This window comes from Parasteatoda tepidariorum, chromosome 6, assembly GCF_982258835.1.
Source record: "Parasteatoda tepidariorum strain Cologne lab strain chromosome 6, Ptep-v5.0, whole genome shotgun sequence".
NCBI classification, from domain to species: domain Eukaryota; kingdom Metazoa; phylum Arthropoda; class Arachnida; order Araneae; family Theridiidae; genus Parasteatoda; species Parasteatoda tepidariorum.
The window spans coordinates 56,122,885-56,137,672 of record NC_141760.1 but is presented as its reverse complement, the minus strand read 5'-3'; positions in this window follow the sequence as shown (position 1 = coordinate 56,137,672).

Sequence of the window (14,788 nt, the reverse complement as noted above, 5' to 3'; positions counted from 1 at the left end):
TGTAAGTTATTTTAAGAAACCAACTTGAAATAGTCTGTCAAAAGTAAGGACGAAAGGCAAGTAATCTGTTCAACTCAAATCAGTTATATTCAATATTTCTCACTTTTAAAAAAAATCAAGTAAGTTAAACCACCGTAAAAAATTTACATCGTCGTTAGATTTCATGAAATATTTGAGAAACGAATTTTTCCGATTATATGATAAATACACTGAGAAAAAGCATGGGCAAAGCTACCAGAATACTTTAAAATGTACCGTGTTTCTGTCTCTATGGGAACACCAAAGTATTCGGTAAATTTCATCGAAATGATTTGGTCAAGATTTTGGTGATACCTTCGAGCATGGCATAAAAACTGATTATTGGGTTTAAATTTATGTATGTATTACTGTTATGTATTTTTTAGTAAATGTGTAGTAATAAGAAATATAATTTTGAAGACCAGAATTTCTCGTAAAACGTTTCCGTCCCGCAGTGGACTGATCGTTAAGACACGGTTCCCAGCAGATCACCGAAGTCAAGCATCACTGGCTGCGGTCAGTGTGCGGGTGGGTGACCCACTTGGATCAGTCTGCGTAGGGACCGAGGGTGTGCGGTATTGGTCCTCGTTAAACTGTGCTACCGTAAAGTGCTCGACTTCGCGCGCAGGTCGTCGGGCTACCGAAGCGGGGGTGCCATCCCCTCCGCAGAGGATCAAAATTGTGATGGCATGTCTTCGGATCATCCTCCGGGATGTTTCCCAGACCGTCGCCAATAGCCCATTGTGCAGCTCTAGTGCGACGTAAATCAACAACAACAACGTAAAACGTTTCCATATAAACGTAAAAAGTAAAATCCAAATTAATGATTAATCAATCGTGTATTTTATTTTCTATTACCAGAATTGTGGGTTTTTTTAACCCGAAATGTTATTATCATACAGTACGGTAATCTTAACATATTTTTTCTCTTTGTATATATATATATATGCTTATTGAAATCCTTCAAGAAAAAAAAATAGAGGAAGAAATGAATGAATTTAAAGAAAAAGTAATTTAAATATATTTTGTTTGGAACTTTTTACTTCAATATGTAAGGTAGAAAAACTGGATTCAGTTGAAATTCTGAAGAACAAATACGATTTGTCGCAACATTTCTTGAAAAATACTTCTAGCAGTCAAAAATTTAAATTAAGCACATGAACAAACCAAAACCAGAACCCAAAGTTAGTAGTCAATTCAGTATTATTAGAAATTTTTTTATATTTAAAAAAAACTGACTCAAAGTTGTTAAGTAATCGAGATTTACTTGTAAGTTCACTCATGAGTAAACCTGCTTAAAATAATCTGTCAAAAATATGGCTAAGAGGCATGTAATCTGTCACACTCAAATCAAATATATTCAATTTTCTATTTTTAAAATCAAGTATCTTAAACTACTATAAGATACTTCCCTCGTCATAGGATTTCATGAAATATTCATGGTGCGAATTTTTCAGATAAAAAGTGAATGATATATTGCCACCTCAGTAAATCACTTTCTCTGGTTTCAGAGTGGTGCTTAAACTGAAAAATCCAATCATCTCAGAGCAAAACGAGTAAAGATATTAAATTCCGAATGACATGTTTTCTGCCCGCTACATTAATGTATGAAACAGTAAAAAATCGACATCCTTATTTGATGTTTTTCTCTTGTTGCTTCAAATGCAGTTTATTGTAGAAAAATGTTTTCACCCTGTCACGAGTTCAATTTTATGGGAGAAAGGGCAGAATTTAAGCAGAGAAAGGTAAGCTTTCAGAAAAAAAAATAATTTTAAAGTGGGACCATAAGCTTCTACACATGAACCATACTGTCAAGCTCAATAATTTCTGACAGCGTATGGATACTTATGTAAATGTTACCGGCAAAGTATGAAATCCGGCATTGTATAGAATGGCTAGGCATTGTATAGAATGCCTAAAATTAGCCGGGAAGGTATTAAATGATTTATATTTCCTACATTTCCTAGGCATTCTATAGATTGCCAAATGAGAAACCGGCAAAGTATAAAATACATCTCCTATTCGTTTCAAATATCACTTGGCAAGGCTCATGACTTTCAACGCATGACTTTCAGCGCGTGGCTCGTGACTTTTGACTAATAACAAAAATTATTTTTTTACTGTGCTACACAGAAATGGAGAAGTGTAATGAAATTTAAATGGAAAAATTTAGTGAAATATAATTCATTCAAGCCTGCCATTTTGCAACAAGTAGGTTAATTTCATATTTTTTATATGATTTTGTTTTCCCTTAATAAGAAGGGCTTAAATTTTGTTTTGCATAACTTTTTAATTTTCTTTTCACATTTTGAATAAGTGCTTTTCAATGGCACTCTCAGTATTTTTTCAGAATAAAATTTTTATTTTTGAGAAATGCATGCTACTGTGTTGGTAGTTTTACATTTATTCGATATTTTAATACTTACTGACGATAGATTAGAAGAAACATCAGTGTAGTGTATACCGGACAAATGTATACCGGGCAATGGCACTTAACTAGAACTAGTATGACTGGACCTTTGGTAAATGTCCGAAATATATGCTAGATCTAGTTAAATGCCATTGCCCGGTATACATTTGCCCGGTATACCCTACACTGATGTTTTTTTAAGGTCAAGGGTCACTGCCCGGTATACATTTGCCCGATACTGCAAACACTGATGTTTCTTCTAATCTATAGTCAGTAAGTATTAAGATATCGAATAAATGTAATTATATCCACGAATAAATTAATATCAAATCGGATGTAATAAATATTTCGGACATTCAGCAAAGCGACTATGTGATTGTCAACATTCACCGGTGAAAGTCAATAATCACCGATTTCGCTCATTTACAGTAACATGCGCATCATTTACATAATAACCTCATCAGGACGTTTATTTCATACTTTGCCTAAATAGCATCCGGCATTGTATAGAATGCCTAGGCATTCTATACAATGCCTAGGCAAGGTATGTAATACTTCTCACATTTCATACTTTGCCTAAAAACGTCAGGCATTCTATACAATGCCTAGTCATTCCATACAGTGCCTGCGTTTCATACTTTGCCAGTAACATATACATTATGGAACTGATAAGATGTTAAGGATGATAAGATGCCTTGATAAGATGTTAAATTGGATTGTGCTTTGTTTTGTTCATATTGAAGCTTAGGCCTCAGAACAGAGCGATGAAGTTTATTAGATATACACTCCAAATTTTTAGTTGAACTGTCCAGTCAGTTATTTTATATCCGTCGTTGAGCAGCCGACCCAATTTTTGGGTTTACGACAACTAATGTTCAACTCCATGCCCTTGTTATTTCGAACCAATCCAGAAGACAAGTAAACTCTTGAATCAGTACCCCCAGAGGTATTGATTCGTTATGGGAACATGGAGGACTTTGCGACTCGACAGATTTAACGTGCATCAGTCGCCATTTACTACACTAGGAGTCTTCGGTCGGCGGGGATCGAACCTAGGAACTCTTGGACACGGGCTCAGTGCCCTACCGACCAGGCTATCCGGCCTTTGTCCAGTCAGTTAATTTAGTATGGTATTACTCATTCAAAATATTTTTGATAGTCATTTTAATTAAAACGTAAGAGCTGAGCAATGGTTTGAAACTTGCGCCTATGAATATCTTATAAAGTAATTTGTAGGAAATATTTAACAGTTTTAAGTAAAATTAAATCTTTCATCAATTCTTTGTCAGCATAAGTCTTTTTACGCTATTTTTTGTTATGAATTTTTTAATCCATTCAACAATTTTTGTCCGTTAAACATGTTATTTATAAAGATTATTTCATTAAATTAGCCGCAAATTAATCATTATTATAAATTTACTGTAAGTTTTAATTAAATAAATACTATAAGTTTTGATGTTGATGAAATGCACTTATGGACGCTTGTACAAATATGTACTGTTTTAAAATTCTTTAAAAAAACTATTAAGTATGGAATAATCTTAAATTAACACATAAAAGCAAAGACTTTTATTTTAATGCTACGGGAAAAAATGTCAAACAAACTCACAATTAATATTATAAAAATTTAGCCGACAGTAAATCTACCTCATATAATAAAGTTTATTATTCTGATTATAGTAATTTTTTTTTACATTTCTATGTAAAGTTTTACTCATAAAGCAAATCTAGGCCTCCATGAGCCGTTCATACTTTTTTAAACAAGACATTCTACTTTAAAACTATCTAACTTTTAAGAAACAATTTAAAATATCTTTTCTAAATTAATATTTAAAGAGACAGTCCCAAACGTCCTCAAGTTGCTTATGTATGAAAGTTTTACTTCTCTAACAATAGAAATACTTACTCTCTTTGTATCTAAAGATTGCGAGCATCAAGATAAAATTGATTTAAAAATCATTGAAGCATATGGTTCAGGTTTTCTTGGGATCAATTAGCACTTGAAAGCCTAAAAAAAGGAAAATGAACTCCAGAACGTGTTCCATATTCTCAATCTTAAAACGTCTGTAGAAAATTTGTATTTGGAATGCATGAAATACTGAAAAATCTTCCCAACTTTCTATTAAAGTCATTTTTTGCTGATTCTTATTCTAAAGTTTTCTTTCCTTTTTTGTGCTTTTAAAAGGAGTTTTTAGAAGCAATCAATAAATTCATTAAACTAACGGCTTCGTATTATTCAAATATTATTTGCAAAAAATAAAAAAATACATTCCAAAATTTTCTATAATTTTTCAAAACTATTAAATTTATTATTTCAAATTGTTGCATATTATTACGACGACAGTAATCAACCTATCCACATGATGGATATGAGGTAATGTTTTTGTCCGTTTCTTTCTAATTCTGTACCCGGTTTAAAAGATAATCTCTGAATTAAGTATCAGAGTAATTGCACTGAGAAAAAACGAAGTGTAGGCAAAACTACCAGAATATGGTAAAATTTACCTCTTTTCCAGCTCTATTGGAAATACCAAAAGGCTCTGTAATTTTTACCGAAACGCTTTGGTAATGATTTCGATAAAATTAGCAATAAAACATGGTTTTATTATATGTTATAAAATTTGGTAAATGTGGTAACATTTGGTTACTTCATCGTGGTATCTTATATCGTGGTATGAAAACTATTCATTCGTTTAAATTCACTTTACAGTTTTGTATTTTTTACTAAATGTATAGTTATAAGAACCATAATTTTGAAAACCAGAATATCCGGTAAAACGCTGTATCAACAGGAAATTACAAAATGTAAGATTTAACACTGGAAAGATTGAAACTTAGTATGTACCTATATTGCCCAAAAGCAGTCAAAATGACTGGATTGTATAACTAATGTGTAAAGAAATTTGTTTAGACAGAACATTTCTGGTGCAAGGTCAGTTCCCTGACCCCTACACAGGCCGGTCGTCATGAGAGTGATATTAATTCTTTTACACACAGTCGACTAATTTCTTTTCACAAGGAGACTAATATGGTAATGGTCCAACTTAATACTGCTGCAAAAAAGAATAGGTATAATTCTTTAGTATTTTATGAAAAACATAACTCATTGATTTTTATTAAATAAAACATAAATATGCTTGAATGCTTTTGTAATAAACTCCAGCATGGCTTAACAGTCTAAAACTCATAAAAAAATTATCTGCATTCCCTCAATATAACTTATTTCCTAATAAAGTTATTTTCTAAGAGTGTCTTCTCCTCTCTAAGAGTGACTTCGTTTTCTGAGAATTAATTGTATTCTTTCTTTAGATATTAAGAATTTACATATATACTTTGTACAACGTTTCATTTGGGGGAAGGGTATTGTGCATGGAAAAAAATGTTCATAACTTATAACATTTTAATGTTTTATATAAAGTATTAATTTACTTAAATATTATGATTTTTTCATGAAAAGTTGTTCCTAAATCTTACTGGTCGAATAAAATCTCTAATACTAAAGAAGATTAACAATTTTCGGCTGTAAAACTGTCTAAAACAGCATAAAATCACTCACAAAGAAAAACATTTTCGGCTTAATTAATGTTAACTGAATGCATTTCTTTGGGTGTTAGAAATAATGATTTTAAAAAAGCTTTGACAATGCTATAGAGATCAACCATTGACCTTGGTAATCATTGACCAACACTCTGAAATACTGGTTTAAGCCAGGAGTTCAATCCAAAAAGTTAAGTGTCTTTAATCTTATGTTACATGTTTAGCCCATAAACATTTATTATTGAAATTCACGGTTCAGACATCAAATTACGCTTAATTCAAATTTGTTTGCCTTATTCATGCGTCACTCATGTCAGTAATGTTCTTGCACAACGAGAATAAGATAGCTAAGGTCTTAGCTAAACATTTATGTGGTAATTTAATGCAAGTAAATAATTTTTATAATTTAAAAATAATTTCCAAACTAAATTAAAATTGAGTTTTTCATCAAAATTCAGTATGATTATTCCTACATTGTAAACAATTCTGGATCATCGGCATTATTCGTAAATCCATTTTACCGTAAAATATTACACTGTAATTTTTACTGTAATTATAACTGAACCGACACCCTGAGTGCCGGTAATTCTTATTGTAATTTGATCATAATTTTTTTACTGCGTAGCACAAAAGAGAATGCCTTTAATGTGCTATTCTAAAAGAAAAACATTTCCTACACAGAACTACAACACAAACAGCTAACAAGAGCAACATCAACAACTTTCTTTATAAACTAAAAAGGAAATTAAATGGGAAAAGCCATAGATTATTCGAGCCATGCAATAATTTCATTTGTACGGTGAAGTACACAAATAAAAAAAAGACTCTAATATAGAAACGTTCAAATAAATGTCTTCTAATTTACTTAACAGACAAGCAAAGGACGAAATATCTATACAACTAAGGTAGGGCATGATGAGAAAAGACAATATTTCCCAAGAGGGTTAATAGAAAGAAAAATAGCAGCCAAAACCGTAAGTAAAAACTGCGTTCGAATGGAGGAAAAAATAAATAATGATTTGTAGATTTTTTCGAAGTGAAATCTTTATTTTTCCTACTCAGAGCTCAAGTATTGTTTGTAAACTTACGTAACTTTCATTATTATTCTTTTATATTATTTTACATTTTAACTGTTCAGTTTTTTTTTATCCATCTTTCAGTTATATTTATTGAAAATTTCGGTTCCAATTTTGATCTTGAATATCTTATGTTGACAAACGACTAACTAGACAAACGCATCAACTAGATAAAGAGTTGCGAAGTTCTTGGCGAAATTGAAATTTTTTCCAGTAATTATCAAGCATAATTGGTGTATTTTTTTGGCTTTTTTTTTAACAATGGTTCTAAAAATACAGATTAGGAGCAGTGATTATAGAACTCCTGATTTACTCATAATTCATTGAGAATTCTTCTAGAAGAAATATTTCAAGAAAATTAATTTATTTATATCAAAAAGTCTCCCTCGCAAAAAATCGCCAATTTTTATTATTAAAACCTCAAGCTAACTCAGCTCTAAAGCGTAATTTTCTAATTCCCGCTCCCTATAAGATGAAAATATGTCTTATTTAGACGTTTTTATTCCTGTGAAATTTTTTAAAAAAAAGCGACAAAACTTATGCGTTGAAACTGACAAAAGATTTTAATTAGAAAATGTAAAATTAACTTCGCTTGCATGTTAAGTTCCTTTTGTCAAATTAATCACCCTTTTAAGTTTATCAAGAAGCGAATTTATCCAAGTGAAAGGAAGTTATCTTTTAAAGCTGGAATTAGGAAAATTTGACTGGGAGTGTTTTTTTCAGGAAATTATCTATACTACTATGTTATGAAGTATAAGAATTTCCTTCTATTAGTACATTGAAAAAAAAATATGGTTAAAACTGCCTGAATATGGCAAAATTTAGCGTGTTTCTGGCTCTATGGAAACACCAAAAATCATGGCAAATATTACGGAAGCGCTTTGGTAATAAATTTTGGTAAAATTAACATTAAAATATTGTTTTATAATTTGTGTTAAAATTTGGTAAATGCTGTAATGTCGTGTGTGTTTAAAGATACTTTGAATAGCATAAAAACCATTTATTCGGTCAAATTTACTTTTCAGTTTCGTGTTTTTGACTAAATGCGTAATATTAAGGACTATAATTTCCGGTAAACCGTTGCCATATAAATGATTAACTAATTAATTAATGCAGACGATATTTTTAATTACCAAATCAGACAAAACGTACTTTCTCTGAATAAACATGCATTTTTTTCAACGGATTTCTGATCCCCAAAATATAAGAGGTAGCAGTAATCCGGGTCCCCATTGTTTGATTGGGAGATATCTCCAAAGTTTGGACTCCTTAGAGTTAATTTTACTTTTTGTGTATTTCGCCATATCTCGAGAACTTGAGCGAATTGAAAAGTTTTTACCCCCAAGTATTAAATTCATTTGTCCAAAGATAATTCCGTTTAAAAGATAAATTTTAGTGAATATTCACTATTTTTTACTATTTCATTTAATACTAGTCGAAAAAATTTTGAATTGTAAGGTATTTATTACTTACATCATTTTAAAGTATGTTGTTTTACATGGCAAAATACAAATTTTGAGCGAAATCGGTTGAATAGTCGTATAGTTAAAAAGTCGTGTAATTAAAGTTAGATTTCTCAAGAGCTATCAACCGATTTCGCTTAAATATTTTGTCATGTGAAATAGCATACTTTAAAATGATGTAAAAAAAGTAATATCTTACAATTTTTTTAATTTTTTCGATTATCATGAAATAAAATAATAATAAATAATGCAATATATCAATTAATAATGAATCAAAAATATAATTCTCGTTAAATATGACAAAAATCTACCTTCTCTAGTTTGTTCTAAAAGTTATGTTCGGAATTTAATTCATTTATTCACTATTTTTAATTTTCGACAAATATTTATGTTTATAAATCTCAATTTATGGTGTGTTTACTTATATTTATTTAATAATGAAAATAATTTTAATTCTTATCTAAGCAAAATATGGTTTTACTAACTCATCTCAACTAACAAGTCATAAACTTATCCCGCTTTGCACAAGCTATAAGATAAATAAATGTTATACCTTAAAACGAAATCGATTTTTCCTAACAATATGCCTTAAGTATTTACGTCACTAAATTCAAAACACTAATTACTCTATACTTACTAACTTACACTATAAAATTCTTTCATTATCAATCTTAATAACAAACTTCAAAACAGGTTACTTTTTCATTTACAAAATAAATATATTTTACTTATTTTTAAAAGAAAAAAAAATTATAGCAAAATTTAAAGAGCAATAATATTTTAATTTTCGTAAAAAAAATTATTTCTCTTTCGCTTACTAGTTTTTTCTTTACTAAGGCATATGTTTATTTATTACGCAAAACTTGTTTTCATGCAATAATAATCATGAAGGCAAATCATCATCCCATTAATGATAAACTACACAAATATTTTTCATGTTATCCAAATTGCAATTTCAGATTAAGCTCGCAAAAGTTTTCAAAGCTACTTACTAATCTACAGTTTTAATACAGTTCTACAGTTTTAATACAGAGTTTTTAATTAAATGAATTATTAACATTTCAAAAACAACAGCTTATCTTTCCAAAAATTTAAATAATATTTTCAATTGTTTTTCTTAATTTTACGTTCATACTTTAGTTACTAAAACTTGAAAGTGAGATTTACAAATCATTGAAATGTGTTACAAAATAAGTAATATTTTGTAATAAACAATGCACGATAAAAAATTTGGTATTAAATAATGTTTTAAGACAAATTAAAAGTTTTATATTTGAGTGTTCAGAAATGCTTAGTACAAAACTATTTTAGTAATTCTTTTTATTTTTAACAATTTAAATCTTTTATTTGCTTTGAGAATTATAATTCAATAAACTTTAATACAAATAAATTTTCTCTGTATCAATTTGGTTTGTGAGTATCAATTTAACAGAATCTTTTCAGTGGACGGAATTTTTCTTCGCTTAAGTCAACATATTATTTACAAAAGATATGGATATCCTTAAAAAATGTTTCATGCCAAAATGAAAACCTAAAGCATACTGCTTTTTTGAAACGACGAAAACATACCGCAAACTTTATTGGAATAACTTCGCAGTTTATCTTATTTCATATAATATCACAGGGAATGATAGGTTCAGAAATCTACAATTCTTTGAACAAAAAATAAAATTTTAAACCTTAACATCTGATATTTTTTGATAATCATTTTCAAAGATCGAAATTTTAAATTCTAGAAGGAATTCACTTTTGCTATTACATTGCGTTATTTTATGCTGCTAAATTAAGTAAAAAAAATGTGAAGTAAAGAAATAAAATAAATTTGATAAATAATTGAAAATAGTTAAATCATAAATGGCTTTACTACTACTTAGTGTATATTAATTAATTAAATAAAAGTAGTTTTATCATTGAATGTGTCAAACCTGTTGTCATTAAGTGAATTTGTCAACCTGTTGTTATAAAGTGTTCGAAAAGTATGTATATAGTCTGAAATATCGAAAAATACGCATCGAACGAAAAATCTAAAAGTGTAGAAGGGGAGTTGTGAGTATAGAGTTATCAACCATGTCAGCCTTCATCTATAAAAAGGTACCCCACTATAGAATCGAAATAGGGGTGTTCAAATTGAAGTGGGAGTTTCTGTTAAGGTAGGCGTGTCCACATCACGTCCGGGTCACCAATGTGGAGAGAGGGTTGTCGACGACAATGCCAACCTTCATCTATGAAACGGTACCCCACCATGGAATCGAGGTAACATGTCTTATATACTAGTGAATTGGAATTGTATTTTTGTAGTGGTAGATACACTACAGGTGTGTCTTCACAATACGAATTTAGTGATGCCAAGCTTTACTGCTTACCTCATTAGTTAGTGGTAAAAATTCTTAAATAGAAACCTCCATTCTTTATAGTAGATTTGAATTTGCACCATTTTAAATAAAAGTTTTGTAGTTTGGATTACAGATGTCTCTGCAATCGCAAAATTAAAATGGGGTTTAAATGGCCCGAATAAGATAGCTTGGAATACACAAGTCAAATAAAAAATATATATATAGTTGTTTAATATTTCGGTAAAAACTACCTATAATGACACCTCTACCCCTCGGGAGTCACCTCAATCTCAAGGAATGGCGATGAGTAATTCCAAAATATCTCCATTTTTAACAGTTGAAATCCCATTTTCACTTGCGATGACAGCACCATCTGTTAGCTAAACTTGCAAACTGAAACGGGATACTTTTTCAGGAAAATCCAAATTTGCAACTTTTAAGATTTCCTCCCAATCACTCCAAATTAAACGATTGAATTTAGTATCATGAAATGTATAACTTGAAAATATTACACTCGTGTATTAATAGAGTTTGGATCCGAGGCGTAGTTCTCGAGGATTTCTCAGTTTCCGTGCTCTTTGGTCACCTTGAATAATAGGTATGAAAATCGTTAAGGTAAAATTAATATCATATTACCGAAACCAATCTTTGCAAATATTTCAATTTATTAAATAATATGCTGTTAAATTGTAGTTAAAAGAAAATGTCAAGTATTGAGATTCGGTGACAAATAAGCTCGACATTGTTTCCATTAACCCCTTCCTTGTCGCTCCAGTGGAAATGACGGGGCGAGGTTTCGCCCTCTATTTCTCGCTCCCGTGATATTGACTGGCTGGAGTGTTCAGTAGTAGAGCACCAATAAGAATAAAACTAATTCATTTCTTTTGCCCGGAAAAAATTTTATTTCTCATTTTAAACACCAGGTGTCAGTATTTTTAAAGTAATTGTAGATAGTTTATTTTAAACTAGATATCAGCATTAATCAAATGCGCAATACAAATACAAAAGCCGAAAAAATAGGCACTTTTATAACTGTTTTCCTGAAAAGCAACCGATCGTTAAGGGGTTAAAGAACAATTTTCATGAAGTTTGATCATATTCGACAAACACGATAAATTTAACAGTATTAAAAAATTCTATATATTTAAATTAATGCGTTTTTATTAGTCTTTAACGATTTTAAATTATTTATATAATTTAAAAAGTTTTCGAAACCGAACATTTTATTCTGAATGATCCACTTTCTAAAAATACGTTAAAGTTGCTTATATAAACGTCTCTGAGAGTTGAGTTTATTATATCTCCGCGAATTCCTCAGAAATGACCTGTTGTCGGAATTTCAGATGAAGTCTATTCTTATCTTCATTTTGAATTAAATCTATTCTAAAATGTTTATTCGTGAGGAATTTATGCTTTCATAATGATATGAGAGACATTTATAATGGCTGAAAATATTAGGATATCTTTTATGCAATCCCTGGTTACTGTGTACCAACATTTGTATTTTTATTAAATATCTATTCAAACACCCTCGTTTTTGATAGATTCATAAGTTTTTGATTTTTTTTAACATATTCGATCGTGCTTAGGCTTACGGTGCATGTTGTTAATATTAACTGAAACATATATTTATTAATTTATTCGAGATTTATAGGAATATTTGTACAAAATATAGTGATTAAGTAGTATTTAGGATTTACCTTATCAACCCCTGTCTTTCTGAAGATCAGAAAATAATTCTAAAGCTTAAAGTCTACTTTAACCCTTTCATCCTCTCTCCCGTCAAAATCACGGGGTGAGCTTAAGCCTTCTATTACTCGTACCCTTTATATTTCGGATCTACAGCGTTCGAAAGTAATGCACCAAAAAGCTTTAAATATATCCATCTCCTGGGCCCGGATAATTTTTATTTCTTATTTTGCACACTAATATGCTGCACCAGACTACTTTTAATTTTCATTTAAAACTAGGTGTCAACACTATCCAAATATATGTAATTTGGATAAGCATTTCATACTCGTAGCTCAGCTACTTGCGCTCTTAGTGAATACACGTTGTCTGTGTTCTATGAAAACATATTTTTTAATATTGGTGGACTCAGAGTTACATTGACATATGAAGTTTTTAATTTGAAGCTAAAACAAATTTCATAAATCAGAAAATGAATACGTATATTGTAGATACATATTTTCCTTTAATAAAAAATAGGCCCTAGCTAACCGTTTTCTTAAAAATAATAAGATGGTTAAGGAGTTAAAGAATAAAAGAATTCTATTACATGATGCAGAGCGGCAACACTTGGAGCCGGGTAGAGTTTATCATAGCAATTTTGTTTCATTTTATAACCGGCATTGAACAGTTAACCTAGTTCTGAGTTACGACTATCAATAATCATAGCAATACTCGTATCAATGTCCAATATCAACTCTGTAGGCTTGTAATTTTGAACCCAACCTGGATCAACCATTGGGGCAAACTTGCCCTTGTGGAGGACTTATAGATGGAACTAACCACATCAGCGTTACATGAAGAGGAAAACCACGAAAATATCCTATGGTTAAACTGACGACAGGATTCTAAGCATTGATCCGACTACGAAACCAGGAAGAAATCCTGGAAAAGAATACCAGGTCAGGAAATGCCATCATACGCCGTTAGGGGACTCTTCTCCGTTTTGAACTCCCTGTTCATACGCGTTTGAACTGGTACTTTTATTTAACTGAATTATTCTAGTTTGCTGTTTTTGATAACTGTTATTGAATAATCTGCATTCCAATAGGTTCATAAATAGCTGCTTTATAGCATTTTAATGATTTAGGTGATCAACTAAGCGAGTTAATCAAGTTATTTGCCAAATCATTAAATTACGATGAAATAGCTTTTACCGAGTCTATTTGAAAACAGTTTTCAATAATAATTATAAAAAAACATACCATTATCAAAAAATAAAATTATTTAGAGAAATAAAAGTACCAGTTAAAAGGCGCACGAACTGGAAGTTTAGAAAAAAAAGTTTAGAAAAAGAGTATAGAAAAAAAGAGTTTAGAAAAAGAGTTTAGAAAAAGAGTTTAGAAAAAGAGCTTAGAAAAAGAGTTTAGAAAAAAAATTTAGAAAAAGAGGAGGCTTAGAAAGGCTTTTCCCTCCTTGCATTTCTATACCATTCTAATGCTCTGTACCTACCCTCCAAGTTCATAAGCACTGTACAAAATTAACCAAAAGTTCTAATTGGGGAAAAAAATAAATTTTCATTTAAGTTACTAGATTAATTCAATTTGAGCATAGCAAAATTTCATGTTATAAAACAGTTTTATTCATATAACAACAGCATTTTAAGTATAACGACACATATATTTTTTCAATATACAGAATGACAGAACAAAGAATTATAGTTGCTGTTAAAGCTTAGAGACAGTCTAATAAGACAAGCATCAGAAAACATCAACAGTATTTGAATTATTTTCGCAAGTAGCACCCATGAGATTCAAAAACAAAGTTCTCTGTTTAAACTGTGCTTATAAAAACGCTCACAGTTTTCCTTATATTAGCGTTTAGGGACGTTATTTGTTGACGATATAGTTAGAATATATTAATTAAAGAGCTGCTCTTTCAAGGCATTTTGTTTGTTGTGACTTATTTTTCATGCCTACATATTTTTCAAAAATTGTTAAAGTAGTAAAATTTTATAATCGATTTAAAATGTTTGAAAGGAACTGAATATGGCACTTATGGCAACTTATGGTGTAAAATTGAATTTCAGTTAATGGCAGAACAAAATAATACATTTTTCTGTTAAAATAATTCATTGAAAAATTATTCTTCTAAAATATTTTACTTCTTCGAGCCAGCTGGCTCATAAGGTCTCGAGTCTCTTTTTTTCCATGCACCCTAACTTGAGTCAGTCCTTTTTCCCCCTCCCATTCATTTAGTTTTGCTTTGCACAGATCTTGTAGC